The sequence below is a fragment of the Rutidosis leptorrhynchoides genome, chromosome 2 (genome assembly GCF_046630445.1).
Source record: "Rutidosis leptorrhynchoides isolate AG116_Rl617_1_P2 chromosome 2, CSIRO_AGI_Rlap_v1, whole genome shotgun sequence".
NCBI lineage: Eukaryota > Viridiplantae > Streptophyta > Magnoliopsida > Asterales > Asteraceae > Rutidosis > Rutidosis leptorrhynchoides.
Genome location: NC_092334.1, coordinates 452,092,362 through 452,114,306, shown reverse-complemented (window position 1 = coordinate 452,114,306; position 21,945 = coordinate 452,092,362). Strand labels below are relative to the sequence as shown.

Genomic DNA, 21,945 nt, shown 5'->3' with positions numbered 1-21,945 from the left:
ATTTTGTACTCTCGAATTTATTATTTTATTTAGATTTCATGTAATGAGGGCATTACATGATCTCAAGTGTGGGGGAGAGATAAATTCTCAAAGTTCCATTCATTTATGGTTCCAAGTTTCAACTTGAATGGTTAAAGTTCCATTCAAGTGTGGGGAAAGTAAAGTCTTTCCAGTTTCAAAAATTGGGTGGTTAAAGTCCACCCTCTTATGTGATTTCATATTGGGTGGTTAAAGTCCACTCTCTTATGTCTCAAAAGCAAACTTGAATGGTTAATTCACTTGGTATAGAAGACTTCCTAATCTACACCATTTTACATTTAGCTATGCTAATTGTCGTGAGAAAAGGAGCCTTGAGCTTCACAAAGTGCTATCTTTTTCAAGAGCAGTGGCTTCGTGCTAGTGTTGCTTAGACAACACACGTCATGGCCAAAAGTCATGACACCTAATTCAATTATGGAAAGGTAGTATCTACTTTCTACCTTTTCTCAAAAATAGCATAAAAGATAGATGCGTGGGAAGTGGGGTACACAGACCTAAAACAAAAAGTGTCAACTTGGAAGTAAAGTCTTCCAAGTTAATTCAAGAGTCAAAGGGTTTCACCAAAACTTGAATGTAAAGTCATTCAAGTTTCGTTTTACTTGGCATGGGATCTTCCTGATCCATGTCATTTCATACTAACATCTTCTCTAAGATGTAAAAGTACCGACAAAAGAGAAAGTCTTGAACTTTCAACCCGAAAATAGGATTTTTTTTTTTACGGCAAGAAAGTATATATTATATATATATATAAACATGAAACTTACAATAGTGTCAAAAATACAAAGAACGAGACTACATCTAGGAAATTCAAAACGACAGCCTTTATAAACGAGATGGTAATACTCCACTAGTATGCAGGAAAACGCCTTAGTCCGTTCATTATCATTAAGGCCAAGATTGGACTTGAGAAGAATTAACTAAACAAGCTGGAGTGGGGACGGAGCACAGTGTTGGCAATTCAACGACAAAGCACCCCGATCCACTCCAAATTCGCTCGACCAAAACGACTACTCCAGGAGTGGGGCAAAAAACCTGCGTGGAGGACAACAAATTAACCAATCCCAGTTCTCCTAGAAGATAAAGCTAACGAATCGTATACTCGTGGATTTGCTAGCCAGACATCCCATTCGATATTGATACCTTTAATCCTATTAGAGAACCATTCAAAACATTTAAGTTGGATGTCTTTGAAGACCATTACACACGTCAGTTTTGTCTTTGTGAAAGTGAAAGCGTTTCTACTTTTCCAAATCATGTAACCCGTGACCCATTCCGTGGCTTGCCACAATAGTTTACCCAAGTCGGAGGTAAAGGTAAACCCGTTCCCAAGAAATGACTCGTTTATGCTCAAGTTTGTAAAAGGGCCAAGCTCCCACCACTCATAAACACGATTCCAAATGTCAAGAGCAAACGTGCATAAGATGATGGAGTGCTCAACTGATTCTAAACCCTTATCACAAACCGGACAACGTACAGTACCAAAGTCCAAGCCTCTCTTGTCAAGTTCAACCCTTGTAGGTAACCTTTTGTGTCGAGTACGCCAAATAAATAATTCAACTTTGAGGGGGACAAGATTGTTACGGATCGTCTTTAAGCCCACGGATGAGATGTTTGGGCTGCTCCGAACCAGGATATCTGTAAGCTTATGAACTGAAAACGAGCCATCATTACTTCAAGACCATGACCATTCTTCTCGACCTGAGCTGCACGGGACAAAACTGGATAAAAGATTAGTGAGGGTGGTGAGGTCCCCGACCAATCTCCCCGAGATATTGCGGGACCAACACCAAGATGCAAGAAAATCCCCACCCCACCCCACCCCACCCCCACGGGCCCGATCAAGAACCAAGGCAAATTTGTTTGTCTCAAGCCTGTAAAGTCTATTAAATCTGTCTTTAAGAGTCGTCTCCCCAAGCCAAATATCCTCCCAAAAACGTGTAGTAGACCCGTCAACAATTCTTTTTTTGAAAGAATTAGCTAAAGCGGCGTTGTTATTTGAAATATTTTTACCCACCTTAAGGATACCCGCCCATGTGGAAGAAGCACGTGAGGAAGGGGTAGAAAATGAAGCACTAAAACCCCCATCCTCGCCATAGGTATTTTTAATAATTGACACCCAAAGCGAATCGCTTTCACGTTTGAAACGCCACCACCATTTTGCAAGTAGGGCACGATTTTTAAGAGCAAGAGGGGCAATATCTAACCCACCATAATCACGAGGCTTAAGGCAAGTTTCCCATTTAACCCATGCCATTTTTGAGACTTCGGAGGACCCGCCCAAAAAAAAAACGACGTCTCAAACCCTCAAGTTTTTCATTTACACAAGAAGGGGATACGTAAAGCGAAAAGAAATAGAGAGGTAGACTAGATAATACCGATTTAATTAATGTGAGTCTACCGCCATATGAGAGAGATCTAGCTTTCCAATCTGCCAGCCTTTTGCCAAACTTGTCGAACACCAGATCCCAAGACTTCGAAAGTTTCATCGACGACCCGAGAGGAAGCCCAAGGTAGGTAATAGGGAGTGTACCTGCTACGCACCCAAGCCAGACTGCCATATTTTCCGTTTCTACTTTTGAGACCCCAAGTCCATAAACGCAGCTTTTGTGAAAGTTAATTTTTAACCCCGATGTCGCTTCAAAGCACTTAAGAATTTTAGTAAGATTTTGCACGTTACGTCTATTCCATTCACCAAAAAATAACGTGTCATCCGCATATTGCAAGTGCGTGACCCGTAAATCCCCCCGCCCGATCGGGATCCCTGAAAATCGGTTGTGAAGTGCAGCTGATTTAGTTAGGTGGTTTAAACCTTCGGCGACCATGATAAAGAGAATCAACTGAAACTGGGAAAGGGGATCGGGAAGTACTTGACCTTTTTCTTTTCTCCAACTGTCATTGTAAGAGAATCAACTGAAACTGGCTTGGCAGATACAACTCACTGGACACTCTTTCACCGCTAATGAACCCGAAGGTACGGAGTAGAATGCTTTCCCGCCTGCTTCTCTCTATAGGGGTGCCAGTAGCTACCCCTTGCCGCACTCCTTTCTGAAGAGGAAATTCTTTAGTAGGAGAACCATTGACCAAAATCGAGATGTAAGCGGATGAGAGACATGCAAAAATCCATTTTCTCCATCGATGACCAAAACCCATTAACTCCATAATTTCCATAAGAAAGTCCCAACTAATGCTGTCAAAAGCCTTCTCAAAGTCGACTTTAAATAAGAAGCCTTTTCTTTTGGTACCTTTTATATCATTAAGAACTTCATTCGCAATTAGCACACCGTCAAGAATGTATCGATTTTTAATGCATGCACTTTGTTCAAAACCGATGACCGAAGAAATAACCCTTTGTAGCCTTTTGGTTAAAACTTTTGATAGAATTTTATATAGGCTCCCGATTAAGCTGATAGGACGGCAGTCACCAAAACCTTGTGGATCATTTTTTTTTTTTGGGATTAATGCAACAAAAGAAGAATTACAACCTTTAGAAATTTCGCCAACCTCCCAAAAACGAGTGAAAACCGCAAGAAGGTCTTCTTTAACAATATCCCAATATTTTGAAAAAAAATTCATGTTAAAACCGTCAGGTCCCGGGGCCTTTTCACCACCACATCCAATATAGCATCGTGAATTTCGGGTAGAGTGAAGGGGATTTCGAGGCTCGACGCCTCATGAGTACCTAGCCGTTTGTTCAATGGACCACATATTTTAAAGGTGCGAGAGTTATTTTCACTAAAACGACCCGTTAAAGAATTTCCCTTGCGGCCTTTCCATCTGTAACGACCCACAAACGCTTTAGGAGAAAATACGCTTTTTTAAAAAACAACAAACATTTCAGCCAGACCACATGCGCGGTGCGCAATAGGATGCGCGGCGCGCTTTACAACGTGAAACAAGGTCAGAAGTTAACAACTGGACTGACTACCAACTGCGCGGCGCGCAAGGCCGTGCGCGGCGCGCACTACAGCTGGGAAGCCAGTTCAGCCCATTTTTAAGTATGACACCCATTTTCGCCCATCCCGAGTCCCGTTGAACCCCAAAACCAATTCCAACACTTTCCAAACATTAAACCACCGGGTTTTTAGTTGATAAAAGTACATTGCAACCTTTGGGACCCCAACGACCCGTTAAATACATTAAAGTAGCGATTTCGACCCAAATGTGTTTAATTTCCAAACAACTACGAGCATGATGTTTGGGGATAAACTTCTCAATCCTAGGTCGAATCCAAAAGTAATCCAAGCTAGCAACAAAAGGGAAAATCATCTAAATCCCGAGCATACCCTTGCCAATTCTGCTTCTGAACCTAAAAATGTAAACAACGAGAGGGTAAGCTAAAGCTTAGTGAATGCAATACTTATACATATACATATGTAATTTACCTACACGCATTCACTTACAAATACCATGCAAATAATGCATAAACGAGCTAGTATCACTAAACATGCAACTAGCAACAACATTAGTATATAAATCACCACAATTATAAACTAAACATAACGAGGCATAAACATGCTAACCATTCTCCTGCCCAAAATAATCACTTCATTAGTCAAGGCCCAAAATTATGTCCTTATACCACTCGATATGATCAAATTCACGTATTTATTGTCAGGTTTAACTTTATTCTATTAACCACCATGAATTCTTCCCACATGGTTATCTAACTAACTCTTATCTGGTCGTCACTGACAACCTATCACAGTAGTTTAAATCCAATTAATTAAATCACGCCACTTGCAATTCACTAAAAGTCCAGGCATTATTAGTCTAATTCCCGAAGATTATAACACTCAAACTAAAAGATCACACAATCATCTGTGCATGGAAATATATCTAAGTATACCATTTCATCCTAATGATATACTAATCACAATTTCAAACATTGTCTAACAATCCGCTCTCTTTCTAAGTCAACACGAATCAGGTACAAATCCCCATTCAAGTTAAAGCTTTCACTATTTTCTAGGGACACAACATAAGGGGCACCACCCACACTCACTCCTAAAGGTCACAATAAAATTCGTAAGGGTGTGCAGGAAAGGAAACAATTCCTTAAGGTATCACTATGAATCTTATAACTAGTCTAATCATGCATATTAAAATAACATAGCTAATATCACACTTAGCGGTTCGTTCATGAATCACATACAAGCAAATCACATACAATATCAACAGTACACAAGGTTCAAGTCTATCGCCATACACACTTGTGGACTACTATCCAACCCTAATTCCTACGGGTCAGTACGGGTGTCCCGATAAGTCAAGTAAAAGAAATGTATTTTATATAAGCCCTACGTAGTCTTATCGAATCATGCATATCACTATATTTAGTCGAGTATAACAGACATGCGGTATCATATGCATATGCAGTACACAACCAATAATTCTCACTAATCATGGCAAGCATATATAACGTATCACATCTGATCAATCCCACAGAACATGGCAATCACAGAAAGCATGACAACCAATCAAAGGGAGTAAATCTCAATAAAATCATTAGTAGCTACACAGCTGATGTGACTAAAGCCTTCAAACCACTGGCTACTTCTACCTTATTAGGAAGAAGCAATCGCGTCACAACTGATCTTAGTCGAGCACAATATATAACAAACATAGATAAGCATTCGTTCATAATCAAATGGTACATAATAATTAAAACAATGTAACAAGGGAATACCTTTTTAAATAAGAAGTCATCTTCTTATCTATCAACACATCGATCCCACCTGCACCCCTGACCCCTCTTCACACACATGTAACTCATCGCTAAAGGGATTGTTGCTGAAATCAGTTTCGATTGTCGCTGTACTATTTCATTTATCTTTCCCTTCATCTCTCGAGGTTCACCTTATCACTGATGAAAAATGAATCTTTATTCAACTCAATGCTCTGGTGCACTTTCTGGACATATCAGATCTCCTATCAGGACTCACCGACATAACTCTGGAGAAAATGGGGTCAACGGGTCAGCAGCAGGGTTTGATCGATCGCAATACCTGTCTTATCACAATATCTCACACCAAAACTCAGTAGATAATTCGTTAGTACCTATCGCTAACCACAATCACATAGGTGCATATCTCTACATTCACTTGTCCCCCACTTGGATGTTTGACACGACACATTCATAAGTTTGGGAGTAGGTCACGTACACAGTGCACATACTGCCAAACCTACGCTCTGATACCAACTTGTAACACCGTACTTTTTACAGGCTTTTTTTTAAGACACTCACAGCGGAAGACTTGAAGGTTTTCACATCATATATTAGTACATAATTATATGATAACACAAAATCACAGGTGTTACGTTATTAATACAAACCATTTGATCATATAGTTTATTATAAAACATCAGAGTTATACAGTGTGTCAAACATCTTCACTTGCTTTGCAAAACCCACCTAAAGCTGCTAATCTATACCTGCAGGGCAAAACACTGTGAGGGAATTAGCATAACGCTAAGTGAATGGCAATATCTAGGTGGACATCACTACAAGCATCAAGCACAGCTTAAAGGCACTGGTCACTAATCACTTAAAGCCATACACAAGAGGACCAGCAACCCATAGCTGATCAAGCTAGAATATACCGAAAGTCCACACTACTGAGTCACTGGTATAGTCTTCCAAACGTGATGCACTCGTCATTCACACTATACCACTAATCAGTAACACTTGGACCCAATACTATTACCCTAAATACACAAGGTAAATAGCATTGACCTCTTACGTCGCACAAAACACCTCGACGAAATCACTGGGTGCGCACATAATCACATATAGTCACTGCATTGGTCACAGACTCATTACACAGTCTAATTATAAGCATGGCACGGATCACTGTACTTGTCACTGCATAATCACATCCATAAAGATAATCCCACTTACCTGGAAGCACAAGTACTTAGTTGTTTTATATCACTGAGTCTTCACCTTTCCGTTTATCACCTGAGAATATCAGTTCTCTAGTTAGTACACTTGTCAATCAAATTACTCATTAACATAAATATCACACCAATACAGTAAATGGGTCAAAGTTGCACTTGACCCAAACATACAAACACTGTCACTCGCACGGATGAGGTCTCACTCGTGCGACTTACTATACTCACTCGTACGGATGAGTATCCTCACTCGCACGACTGACCTATCACTTATACTAGTGATTATCAAACCTACTCTCACGGTTTAGTGTCTCACTCGTGCGAATGGACACTTCACTCGCACGAGTGAGTGCCTCAAACGCACGGTTGAGCAAGTACAGCAGCACACCTGCAATTCGAGCTTTTTTACACCCAACCTAAAGTTTGACTTAGTGTTTTAAAACCTTATCATTGAAAACTAGACCTCAAGACGACTCCAACGATAGTTTATTAGTCAAAAACGGAGTTACGGTTTGAAAGTTACAGCCTTTTCAATTTTACCAAAAGCTGGTATAACAACCCTCACTTTTTGACTTCTGAAATTACTGAAATGACCCTAGGGTTTACTGTCTGACTATACGTATTAATTATTTAAGGGTTGTTATATACACAATCAATTTAACGTTGACCAAATAATAAACTTTTATTCGACACTCACTGCTAATTAAAATTTATGCATTTCAATAATATTATTTATAACTATTAATCTATAAGTAATAAATAAAAAGTGACATTTATATAAATAATAAAACAATTGGGAACTAAATAAAAATAAATACAACTCATGAATTAGTAAAAAGAAAATAATACTTATCATGTAGTAAATGTAAAAATAATAATAAACATAATAATAATAATAATAGTAATAATAATAATAATGAGACTAAAGAATCTTAAACAATTACATCCTTATGTTGACTAAAAATAAAGTATAAACTAGTACATCCTTATGTTGACTAATTATAAACTAGTACCACCTTTTGTTGACTAAAAATTATAAAACAAAATAAAATCATTAATTAGAACATCCTTATGTTGACTAACACTCTAATACTTGCACTATATAAACACTCATAGACTCCTAGTTTCTCATTCACAAATCACACCAAAATCCTCTCTCAAAAACAATCTCTCCCTCTCCCTCTCTTGTGGTATTCGGATCTTCAAGCTTGTTCTTCGTGTTCTTCAAGAATCTTCAAGGAGTTCTTCAAGATTTTTAAGGCTTTGATCTTCCATCTTCATCGTGTTCATCTTTTCTTTGTTAATTATCTTGAATCTTCAAAGGTATAACATAAACCCTAAACTATTTACATAAACTTTAATCTTTGTTAATTCATATTCATATTATAAACTTGTTATTCATAAGTATATACATAAACACTCCTAGATTTATATATACATATATACATGTAAAAAAAAATATTTTTATGTATATATACGAATTATATATACATATACATATTAAAACCTTAAACCCTAATACTACTTATACTAGTACTTAACATGTATACACTATTACTATTACTAGCACCTATAACCTACTACTTATATTGTAGCACAAAAACATTTTGGGATATGTATTAGAGATGTATAGATCTTTGAACTTTCTTGACGAATGGTTTCTACGAGATTCTTGGCAGAGGGTTTGGATTTCCGATTTAAAGGGTCCTATGGCTCAAGCCCCTAGATCTAAATTAGCCATTCGAAGGGAAAGGGGTGATTGGAAGCTTATCTAATACGGCAAGTATCCTAAAATGAAAAACACTCATAAAAGTAAAAACTCTCTAGTCATAGAAACTTAGTAAAATAAGAAACTTTCTAAAAATGGAAACTTTATAAAAATAGTAACTTACTAGGAATAGAAACTTAGTAAAACAAACTATACTTAAACATGGGCAAAACACTTAACTACTCTTAAATGTCAATAGGTTGACTTTCCTGCTCACTCGTTCAACTCTTTATTCCGAGAAATAACTCTCTCTCTACTTACTAAGGTGACTTTCATAGCCCCACTCTTATTGTTATAGCACTTTTTATACTTACTGGGGTGAGACACATGCTGCTTTTATACTTTAAACAACTTAGACACAAGTACGAACCTAAACTGTACTATGACTAGCTTATGCTACTAAGACCCCACAGTGATATTTTTTAATTGCTTTCAGGATAAGGCGTTCTTAATTATTGGGGGTAGGCCTATCGGGAGTAACGTCCCCGATACATTTGACCGTGATGTCTTTGTATTACTTAATAATGATTTAAACATGGTGATAAGGTACTGCCAACTTATCATCGGGGCAACAAAACAAACGTTTAGTCTAAAATATCACGAATCAGTACTACTTTTGGATCTGCGAGATCTACTTTTTGATCCTGCGGGAGATCAACTTTACAACTAAATCTTGTGGTCTAAAAACAACGATAACTACTTTTTTTAAACCTATGAACTTCACTCAACCTTTTTGGTTGACACTTTAGCATGTTTTGTCTCAGGTGCTGTTTGATTCAAGCTTTCTTATCTACTACTTATGTGATGCTACTTGGACTTAGGATCAAGAGATATCGCATTTATTACTTCTGCATATGAACAATTACTTTATCGTTATTTCCATTATTGTAACGACATTTCATTTTCCGCTGCGTACTCAATAAAGTTAAATTTTCTCATTTAGTATTGTTCCCGTATTATAATATGTTGGTTTATTTGATATTAGTAACGTTTCTTTCAGACCCTATTGGGAGGACGTTACAGATTGGTATCAGAGCATAACCAGGCTGTTATAGAGAACCAGGATTGCATTTTTATGTGTACCTTACTTGCTAGCTAGGGTGCCTTAGCAATCTAGGAAACTATAACCTTTCCTGCCTTAGACTTAAAGCATTTAGAATTGCCTTATAATCTTAACAATCATGCTTTACCAAACTTGACTTAAAGATTCTAATCAAAGTCTCTTTCCTAATGTAGGACTACAACTTTCCTTGACCATAGTGCCTTTAATTGTTGCCTTTAACTGTTAAATGCTACACTGTACTTTAGAAACTTTACTTATCTTAGAATGCCGAGCTAATCTAAGAACTCTGCTCACTTTCCTAAGTACTATCCAATTACACCACCGCATCTAAATGCGACACAATGATTTCAGAAATTCTTGACATTCATAAGTCATCTATCATGGTTATGTGTATTACATATGTATTACATGAAATATTATCCATGATTTTGAAATTCTTATAATTGTTACTACTCACACTCAAACGTATATAACTCTCTGTTATATCACGTACCTATATGCCTTATGCCTTTATGCATCGGTTTGCGAATTGAAAAATGTCATTGGGTTATCACAGTATACAAATTGAAAGTCTTTAATCAAAAGATTATTAGATTACATACTTATCACTTTATGATCTCGACACGTCATACTGCCATTTTTAAAGTAAAGACACATCATATCTTATTATATCTTATCGTATCTATCCTAATAGATTTTGTCTAACACTTTTTCTAAATTCCCTCCATAAATTACGGAAATCTTTTTGCTATATACACGTATTCGAGGAGACGAATATATCATCCAGTATTCAAAACTAATTTCATATCAAAAACCCTAATTCCAAACACATAATATGGATTCCTCGAACTCTTCGAGCTCCAATGGCAGCGTAACCGGAATGAACCAACCAATCAGCCATCATCTATTTTGGATGAATTGGGGATGGGTTCGTAGTAAACTTAATCAATGGAGACAAGAAGAAGGTGATCCCTTCCACCAACCGAATTCACCTCTTGGTGAAGAACCTGAAGCACTTACTGGCAAACACGTTCGGAACACTATTTTCACCCTCATTTCCAGGATATCCAGTCACGAATATATAATATCTAAAATTTAAGATCTTATTCATCCACTTGTCCGAACCGCCAATCATCCCGGAATAATAGAAGAAGTCAACGAGCTTCGCACTCGAGTAGTGGCTCTGGAGAATATGGTGCGAAACCTACGAACACCAGCAGCAGCACCAGCAGCATAACCAGTACCACCAGTACCATCGGCATCACCACCAACATCACCAGCTTCACCAACGAAAACATCCGCATTCCACGCCTCAACATCACACTCAGTACCTCAAACATCAACATCATACGCCCCATAGATACCAAGGAATATTAGTAATAATGAGTTAAGATGTATTGACTCATTCTTCCTGAAGAATTACATATGTATACTTTATATATATGGATTGGAACAATAATAAATCTTTTCATACTAAGCTATTACGTGTGAATCTTAACTAGTATGTACTACTTGATTAATTGATATCATTAATATGCTATGATGTACATCCTTCGTTAATGACTTAATAATCGTTAATCACTGCTTCAACACAATAAACTTCATTTCATAATAAACCAAGTGTATTACTCAAATACATGATTGATTGTATACTTTCATTTTCGATGTACTCGAAACTTTCTAGAAAACATCATTCGTGCCTTATGAATTTCACAAGAATTCCACGAGCACCAACATCATATACTGAGGTATATCAATAACAATGAACGATGAAGTATTGATTCATAACTTCATTAGCGAAATATTTCGCGACAATTATGAAATCTCTAAGGTTTTGGAGATTATTTATTCTCGTTTCAACCGCAAATCAAATGAGTTTAATATTATATTAACTCATTAAATCTATATTATATCTGAAGAATACATATATGAACGTATATCTTCTCTTTTGTACAAACTGTTAATTGTGAAAATATTTTAATGGGTAGGTAATACCCGAGAAATATTTATATCTCACATTAATATGTTACATTGTACATTCTTCAAATTCTGATTCAATAATCAGTAACTATACTACTTACATCCACATATGTATCCGCGCACCAAAGAACAACCATTTTCATTCAAATCAAATTACATATTCTGAATTTGACATATCAGAATTCAAGTAAAGCTATAGCAGATGTTATCTTCCTAAAGATCACTACATTCATGAATTATATTCATTCGTATTCTATGATGAATTATCACATCAAACCACCAAAATTATCATTCATTACTTTTGAAATCAACAACGCCTATTCGTCAACCATTAGATCCATTGACGATTACAATCAGCGTTTAATCATCTAAAAATAAAATTTCTTGAAACCATCTCGGGTTGTCAATCAATGATTCAGATTCGTTAACCTTGAGAATGCTGACGAAGCAGCAAATGCTATAGATGTTCTTAAAGGCTAACAGTTTGATAATAAAGAATGGTACGTTGGAAAAGCCCAAAAGAAAATTTGGAACTGAAAAACGGATTGAGCTAACCATGGAGGAGACCAAGGACAAACACAAGGGCCAAACCCTATATTCAAAGAATCCAGGAAATTCTGAATCCGGTGAAATCTTTAGAGAATATCTTGCTCCAAAGTCATGTTAAAAGCTTGCGGAAAATTTTTCTTCATCAACTTTCGAACTTAGAAATTCCAAAATATCATCATAAATGTCCTCTATATTTCGGAAGATATCTTCATAACGATTCATGTCCGTAATTAAGTATCTCTTTGCGATATCTTTATAAAGGAAACTGTTTTAGTTTCTATATTCTGTAAAATTCGAGTTTAAATTATAAATGCTTTGAAGAAGTGATTGGGAATTGAAGCATGAGTTAATATAATATAATGACGTCAGGCCAACGTGATTATATTACAGTAAGTCATGCTCAGTTTTTAATGGAAGATGATGATTCATAGATTTTATAATCATCATTTGCCATGTTACACGACTCTTACATTCTATTTAACCTCTAAACATATCAAGAAAATATTTTTCTTGATGATTCGGTCTTTTTCGGATATTCTGGTAATATGACAAATCAAATCGTGCTATTACCTTTCCTTTCTACTTTATATATTATGATCATTCAAAACTTCATACCTATAAATTCTGGACCATTACTCGCTTGACTTGAAGTCGGGAAGAAGAAACAAAAACATAAAGCTCCGACATATAAGGGAAAATATAAAGCCGGATAACGACTCCGAAATTACAAACCGTGTATATCAATGCGTATAGCAATATAAAGACACGGGATAATTAAAAACACTATAACCCCGAGAGCATAGAAGAAGTAAACAGATTCCTCTGGCGATAAAAGAAAAAGAAGAATGACTGCATAGATGGTCAATATAATAACCAGGATCAGAACTGGATTTAGCATTTTCTTAATCTTTTGGGAGTTTGAATTGAGAAAGAAAGTATAGAAGTGGTGAAGATAATGAAACGGAAGAAGCTAATTTATAGCAAAATTCCAACACATCAATCGAGGCAAATCACCGCATTTAATCAAACAAATCTCAAAATTTCGTAAATACCGGAGAATCAAATCTTATAGATTACGAAGATTTCCTTTAATTCCTTGAATTCCGGAAATCAATCGTGACTACGTCAAAAGTTAAGGCGAACATTTAATTTTCTCATTTCACTCTTTTATGATAGCTTCGTTTATACTCTTGCTATAAACGAATCGTTTTATCCATATTATTCAATAGTGATAAAACTTTATTTTTCAACTTATATTCATCATTAAAATATTCTTGTTGTAAACAATGAAGATCTTTATCAAATTTCATGACTGTGATTTTCACGAACTCCTCTCTGTTTGTCTGCCCTAATATTGTGGCATAAAATGCTCAAGGTTTTAAATGAGCTCAATACCATTCATAACACATTTCATGTATCCAATTTACTGAAATGACTTGTATAACATCATCATTTTGAATGATCTTCGCATTAATGATAAAATGCACTTCGTTGAAGAACCTATAGAAATCATGGAAGGAGAGGTCAAACAAACGCGTAAAAGCAACATACCTATCATTAAAGTCTATTGGAATTCGCGTAGAGGCCCCGAATATACCTGGGAACGCAAAGACCATATGAAACGGAAATATCCCCATCTCTTCTCAACTGCTGATGCATCCGAGAAGTCTACCTAAAACTTCGGGACGAAGTTTTTATTAACGGGGAGGTACTATAACAACCCTCACTTTTTGACTTCTGAAATTACTGAAATGACCCGAGGGTTTACTGTCTGACTATACGTATTAATTATTTAAGGGTTGTTATATACACAATCAATTTAACGTTGACCAAATAATAAACTTTTATTCGACACTCACTGCTAATTAAAATTTATGCATTTCAATAATATTATTTATAACTATTAATCTATAAGTAATAAATAAAAAGTGACATTTATATAAATAATAAAACAATTGGGAACTAAATAAAAATAAATACAAGTCATGAATTAGTAAAAAGAAAATAATACTTATCATGTAGTAAATGTAAAAATAATAATAATAATAAACATAATAATAATAATAATAGTAATAATAATAATGAGACTAAAGAATCTTAAACAATTACATCCTTATGTTGACTAAAAATAAAGTATAAATTAGTACATCCTTATGTTGACTAATTATAAACTAGTACCACCTTTTGTTGACTAAAAATTATAAAACAAAATAAAATCATTAATTAGAACATCCTTATGTTGACTAACACTCTAATACTTGCACTATATAAACACTCATAGACTCCTAGTTTCTCATTCACAAATCACACCAAAATCCTCTCTAAAAAACAATCTCTCCCTCTCCCTCTCTTGTGGTATTCGGATCTTCAAGCTTGTTCTTCGTGTTCTTCAAGAATCTTCAAGGAGTTCTTCAAGATTTTTAAGGCTTTGATCTTCCATCTTCATCGTGTTCATCTTTTCTTTGTTAATTATCTTGAATCTTCAAAGGTATAACATAAACCCTAAACTATTTACATAAACTTTAATCTTTGTTAATTCATATTCATATTATAAACTTGTTATTCATAAGTATATACATAAACACTCCTAGATTTATATATACATATATACATGTAAAAAAAAAATATTTTTATGTATATATACGAATTATATATACATATACATATTAAAACCTTAAACCCTAATACTACTTATACTAGTACTTAACATGTATACACTATTACTATTACTAGCACCTATAACCTACTACTTATATTGTAGCACAAAAACATTTTGGGATATGTATTAGAGATGTATAGATCTTTGAACTTTCTTGACGAATAGTTTCTACGAGATTCTAGGCAGAGGGTTTGGATTTCCGATTTAAAGGGTCCTATGGCTCAAGCCCCTAGATCTAAATTAGCCATTTGAAGGGAAAGGGGTGATTGGAAGCTTATCTAATACGGCAAGTATCCTAAAATGAAAAACACTCATAAAAGTAGAAACTCTCTAGTCATAGAAACTTAGTAAAATAAGAAACTTTCTAAAAATGGAAACTTTATAAAAATAGTAACTTACTAGGAATAGAAACTTAGTAAAACAAACTATACTTAAACACATACTTAAACTTAAACATGGGCAAAACACTTAACTACTCTTAAATGTCAATAGGTTGACTTTCCTGCTCACTCGTTCAACTCTTTATTCCGAGAAATAACTCTCTCTACTTACTAAGGTGACTTTCATAGCCCCACTCTTATTGCTATAGCACTTTTTATACTTACTGGGGTGAGACACATGCTGCTTTTATACTTTAAACAACTTAGACACAAGTACGAACCTAAACTGTACTATGACTAGCTTATGCTACTAAGACCCCACAGTGATATTTTTTAATTGCTTTCAGGATAAGGCGTTCTTAATTATTGGGGGTAGGCCTATCGGGAGTAACGTCCCCGATACATTTGACCGTGATGTCTTTGTATTACTTAATAATGATTTAAACATGGTGATAAGGTACTGCCAACTTATCATCGGGGCAACAAAACAAACGTTTAGTCTAAAATATCACGAATCAGTACTACTTTTGGATCTGCGAGATCTACTTTTTGATCCTGCGGGAGATCAACTTTACAACTAAATCTTGTGGTCTAAAAACAACGATAACTACTTTTTTTAAACCTATGAACTTCACTCAACCTTTTTGGTTGACACTTTAGCATGTTTTGTCTCAGGTGCTGTTTGATTCAAGCTTTCTTATCTACTACTTATGTGATGCTACTTGGACTTAGGATCAAGAGATATCGCATTTATTACTTCTGCATATGAACAATTACTTTATCGTTATTTCCATTATTGTAACGACATTTCATTTTCCGCTGCGTACTCAATAAAGTTAAATTTTCTCATTTAGTATTGTTCCCGTATTATAATATGTTGGTTTATTTGATATTAGTAACGTTTCTTCCAGACCCTATTGGGAGGACGTTACAGCTGGTCACTGCTCAACCGCGTGGTTGAGCCCTCAAAAGTGTGCTCAACCGTGTGGTTGAGCTGTCAAAAGTGTGGGAGCTGTAGAACAGCTCCAGCTAGGGATGGCAATGGATCCAAGAAAAACCGAGATCCGCGGATACTCGCGCCCGTGATGGGTGGATAAAATTCAAAATCTTTATCCGCGGGTGGGCGATGGATGTAATTTTGTACCTGCGGACGGGTCGCGGGTGGGTGATGGATGTAATAGATTCGTCGCGGGTAAAATCCGATCCGAAAATCTGTAATACCCGTTTGAATAATTCGTGAATATACCCGTTCTAAATGAGTGAAAATAACTCTAATAATTCGTCAACGTACTTTATGATTAGTTTTAGCAACTAAATTTTAATTGTTAATTTTAAACATTCTAACTTCGCATATATTAGTAAGAAAAGTATAACTAATATTATATATTTTCTCATTTTATTATATCATAAACATGAATATATTATTGGATGATGTTTTTTATATCACTTTGAATTACGTAATGATATTTATTTTTGAATATTTTAATTTACATATACTTCATGAATAAGATCCGCGGGTAAACCCGTGACCCGCGAATATCCGTGAATACCCTCAACCGTACGGTTGAGCCCTCAATCGCGTGGTTGAGCCCTCAAAAGTGTGCTCAACCGTGTGGTTGAGCTGTCAAAAGTGTGGGAACTGTAGAACCATCTCCAGCTAGGGATAGCAATGGATCTAAAAAAACCGAGATCCGCGGATACCCGCGCCCGTGATGGGTGGATAAAATTCAAAATCTTTACCCGCGGGTGGGCGATGGATGTAATTTTGTACGCGCGGACGAGTCGCGGGTGGGTGATGGATGTAATAGATTCGTCGCAGGTAAAATCCGATCCGAAAATCTGTAATACCCGTTTGAATAATTCGTGAATATACCCGTTCTAAATGAGTGAAAATAACTCTAATAATTCGTCAACGTACTTTATGATTAGTTTTAGCAACTAAATTTTAATTGTTAATTTTAAACATTCTAACTTCGTATATATTAGTAAGAAAAGTATAACTAATATTATATGTTTTCTCATTTTATTATATCATAGACATGAATATATTATTGGATGATGTTTTTTATATCACTTTGAATTACGTAATGATATTTATTTTTGAATATTTTAATTTACATATACTTCATGAATAAGATCTGCAGGTAAACCCGTGACCCGCGAATATCCGTGAATACGGGTGATGGATCTAAAAATAAATCCGTTAACCAAGATCGCGGATTAATGGATTGTAAAAAAAATCTGCGGGTGCGGGTGATGGATGCAGTGGATCCGCGCCCACGACCCGCGGGTGCCATTCCTGCCTCCAGCTCGCTGTTTTCGCGTTTTTTGACTTCAAATCTTGATTTTTGACCGTTCTGATCATAAAACCACCTCAAAAACATCATATAATACATATACAAACTATTTCTAACATCAATTGAGCATCACAAACACATATCAACAAGAATCAAGCATCAAAATGCATAAAACCCATAAGAACCCAAAACCTATTTTGAGCAAGAATCAATACATGAATCTGTGATATGCATACCTTATATTGATCACGAAATCACAAGGAACATATCCCTAGCTTCAATCAATCCAAAAGCTAACCAAATCAAATTAGGGTTTATGAGATGAAATATTAAGTGCGGGAGTGTGTTTGATGAGATGAGAAAATGGATAGAAATATCCAGATACATACACTTAAATGAGTTATAAACTCATACCCCATATCACACAGGTATTTACCAGTTATCTGAAACACAAAATCTATAATAACTTATCCATTCTAAGTCCAATTCACAAAAAGAAATATGTTTTGTGACCCTTGTCACAAAACGCACATTATCCCATATACAATAATTATAAAACACATAATTATTAAAATCACTATACTAACCCACAAGGGTAAATGTGTCATTTCTACTAGGCCCAAAGCGAGGTTGTTACAGCTTTTGAGATGACCTCAATCATTCCGGCATAGAGTAATCCATTTGTGAACCTCTCAAGAAGATTACAGATACCTTCAGACCTATGTTTTGATAGGCTCTTTGACCCTGAGACGGCTGCAAAGCAGGGACTAGAGGATCTTCCCGAACTTGACAATCTGAATTTCACAGGGTTTGATTTTGCTGATGTCGCACAATCAGTTAGCCATGATAGTTTATCATAGATCCCTTTATTACTTTTAATCTATTTCCTTTATATATGAAAAATGGTTGTACTAAAAATATTGTCTAGTGAAAAATTTGTTTCTTAGTATTGCAGAATCACATCGGATCAGCCTTCACTTGACCGTAGAGAAGTACTGTCTTTAGTTGCCCCTTTTCGATTATATAGTAAAATCTTTAAGTGTGGATTACCCCGCAACAAACTTAAAGATTCTAGAGTAATATTGTCCTTAATTTATAAAATTATTAAAACTTCTTTTTTTAGAACATTTGGGACAATGTTCTTCTAAATGTTGAATGGTAGTAATTGGATAGGGTTCACTAAGTACAACATTAAAACCGCTTAAAAAATTTCAAAATTCTTCTATCCTCAAAAGAAAAACTAAAGAAACATTGGATAAATTCGGAAAGTTTTACTTTGTTCCACCAAAAGCTTCTATAAAATTGCCAAAAAAACAGTTTTCAAACATCTATTAGAACGAAAACGATTAAGCCAAAACTTATGCTTTTATCAAAACGATTTTCTCTCTCGAAAGAGTGAAAAAAGGCTACGCATTATTAAGCACGACCCATATCAATAAATACTGAGAACTTGGACCCAAAGTACTTGTCTGAACATTACAATCTACAATACTTGCTATTTCGTTTGATGAGCGTGTCGATGTACTATTTGAGTTAGAACTTGTTCTTGACATACATTTCAAGACCAACGATTAGTAAGCGTCATACGTAGTGTAGATGCGATACTCCTTTCGAATTCATTTTGATAGAGAAGACAAAAACCAATTCCATTTCTAAAATTTAACCCATACCAACTCACATTAGAAAGAGTTGATGAAAACATCCACCCAAAATCCACCCCACTCAATCACCTTCATTCCTTCTTCACTTCCCAAAATTCAAAGATTGAAAAAAAGAGATAGATCGATTAAATTTACTTCAAAAAACATTTGTCAAAAGATTCCGAACACCCGATTGTTTTTGATAGGTCAAAAACATATTTTCAAGTGAAATATCACTTCCTGAGCACAAGAAGAAAAGACAAAGTCATGAATAAATGGGAAAGTAACCAATCGGGGGGAAGCGGGAGAAGGAAAAAAATTTCGTTTTTTTTTTAAATAAAAAATTCAGGCATCAAAATCACACGAAAATATGAACGTTTAAAAAAGACACTTCGGGATGATGTTATTATTTAGGCGGAAAAACGGTCGACAAAAATAACATTCAAAATAATATTGATCGTGAAGAATGTTAACATTTTTTTTTCATGTTTTGTGAAGTAAAATTTAGTCCGATTTAGAATTTCGGGTTTAGGGTTTAGGGGACTCTAAACTGTTCGTGTTAAAAACTCAATCTAAAACCTAAATCTAAACCCTAAACCCTAAATTTCTAAACCCTAATATCTAAACCCTATAAACCCTAATATCTAAAACCTCAGCATACGCTCGAAAAACACGATAATTGTTATATATTAATTCTTCGAACATTTTCCCGCCAAAATAAATACATTTATCACAAAGTGTCTTTATTACAAGTTCATATTTTTATCCAATATATAATGTTCGTGAACAAAGTTTTTTCAAAAAACGAAAAAAAAAAATTGCTTCCCCCGTTTTCCCCCGATTGGTTACTTTCCCCTTGATCCTACCACTATATATATATATATATATATATATATATATATATATATATATATATATATATATATATATTTTGTTTTTTATAGGTCAAAAACCTATTTTCAAGTGAAATATCACTTCCTCTCTGAGCACAAGAAGAAAAGACAAAAGTCATGAAGATAGGGTATATATATATATATATATATATATATATATATATATATATATATATATATATATATATATATATATATTTGTTTTTGATAGGTCAAAAACCTATAATCAAGTGAAATATCACTTCCTCTCTGAGGACAAGAAGAAAAGACAAAAGTCATGATATATATATATATATATATATATATATATATATATATATATATATATATATATATATATATATATATATATATATATAAGGGATCAAATGAAAACTTTTTGGTGTGAGAACCCTAAAAACTCAAAAATACACTGAAATTCGAACAAAAAAGGGAATTTCGAGCAAAAAAAGGGGCGGGCGAGCAAAAACGGGGATAGTCGAGCGAAAAACAGGAAAGTTGAACAAAAAAAGGCGTCCGAACAAAAAAAAATTAAGTCGAACAAAAATGTGTTCTCCATTTTGATAGTCGAACAAAAAAATGCAGAACGCGGCAGTAGTCGAACAAAAATGTGTTCTACATTATAGTAATTCGAACAAAAATGTGAAATTCGAACAAAAATGTGTTCTACATTTTTGAAATTCGAACAAAAAAAATGTAAAACACGTGATAGTCGAACAAAAACGTGATAGTCGAACAAAAATGTGTTCCACATTTTTGAAAATCGAAAAAAAAATATATATTTTTTGAACGGCTATGATTTTTTGTTCGTCCGTGTTTTTTATTTTTGCTCGAATTTGCTTTTTTTTGTTCGTCCGTGTCCCTTTTTGCTCGAATTTTAGTGTATTTGGAGTGTATTTTGAGTTCCTAGAGTTCTCACACTAAAAAAGTTCTCACTGAATCCTCTCCCTATATATTTACACACACATATATATGAGCAAAGACTCTATAAAGGCATGAAAAGCCCCGAAGAAAAAGAAGTGTGACCAAGAAGAACTGTCGAAAAAGTTAAGCAAACTCTAGACAAAAGTCATATATATGAGCAAAGACTCTATAAAGGCATGAAAAGCCCAGAAGAAAAAGAAGTGTGACCTAGAAGAACTGTCGAAAAAGTTAAGCAAACTCTAGACAAAAGTCTTCGCGAAATTAGCGCCTTCCGAGAAAAACTCTTCACAAAAATAAAGATTCATTCATCCTATAGAAAAGGAATTACACCGAGAACCATAATCTATCAATTCTCTTACAAATTCAAGGGAAACACCAAATTTCACCCCTTCACAAAACCTTCACCTTTCTCCACCACTCAACCTTGAAACCCGTCTTTCTCTTGAAAGGACACCTAAAAAGAAGATCAGTGTCCTCCTTATCTAATCGGTGGAGATATCGATCCTTGACCAAGCTTTTGACAATAATCGTTACACGACTGGCTTCTGAGCGACAATACAATTATTGTAAGAGGCCCTAAACATCTGAGTGAATAGAGTGATCCGCCAGTAAGAAGCCTAGTCATGTATATTTTACATCTGATAATTGGAAAGTATGTCTTGTACTCATGAAACGAGCAAAATCCGACGATAGGAACATAATGCTCGAAACTTTCTGTAATACTTTCGAATGATGCATTAATTTCCAGTCATGGCATAATAAAAGAACCTGAGGTTTGGCAAAAATAGAATCTAGTAGAAGATACCCGATATATCCGCTTTTTGCTTGAGGACAAGCAAAGTCCAAATGTAGGATATTT

General features: G+C 35.1%; 1 protein-coding gene across 1 annotated transcript in view; it reads right to left on the bottom strand.

Annotated features, from left to right (window-relative positions):
• The window catches only part of LOC139894498 (protein MICRORCHIDIA 6-like), a 41,239-nt gene that overhangs the window by 18,931 nt on the left and 363 nt on the right, over positions 1–21,945 (bottom strand). The window lies entirely within an intron of this gene.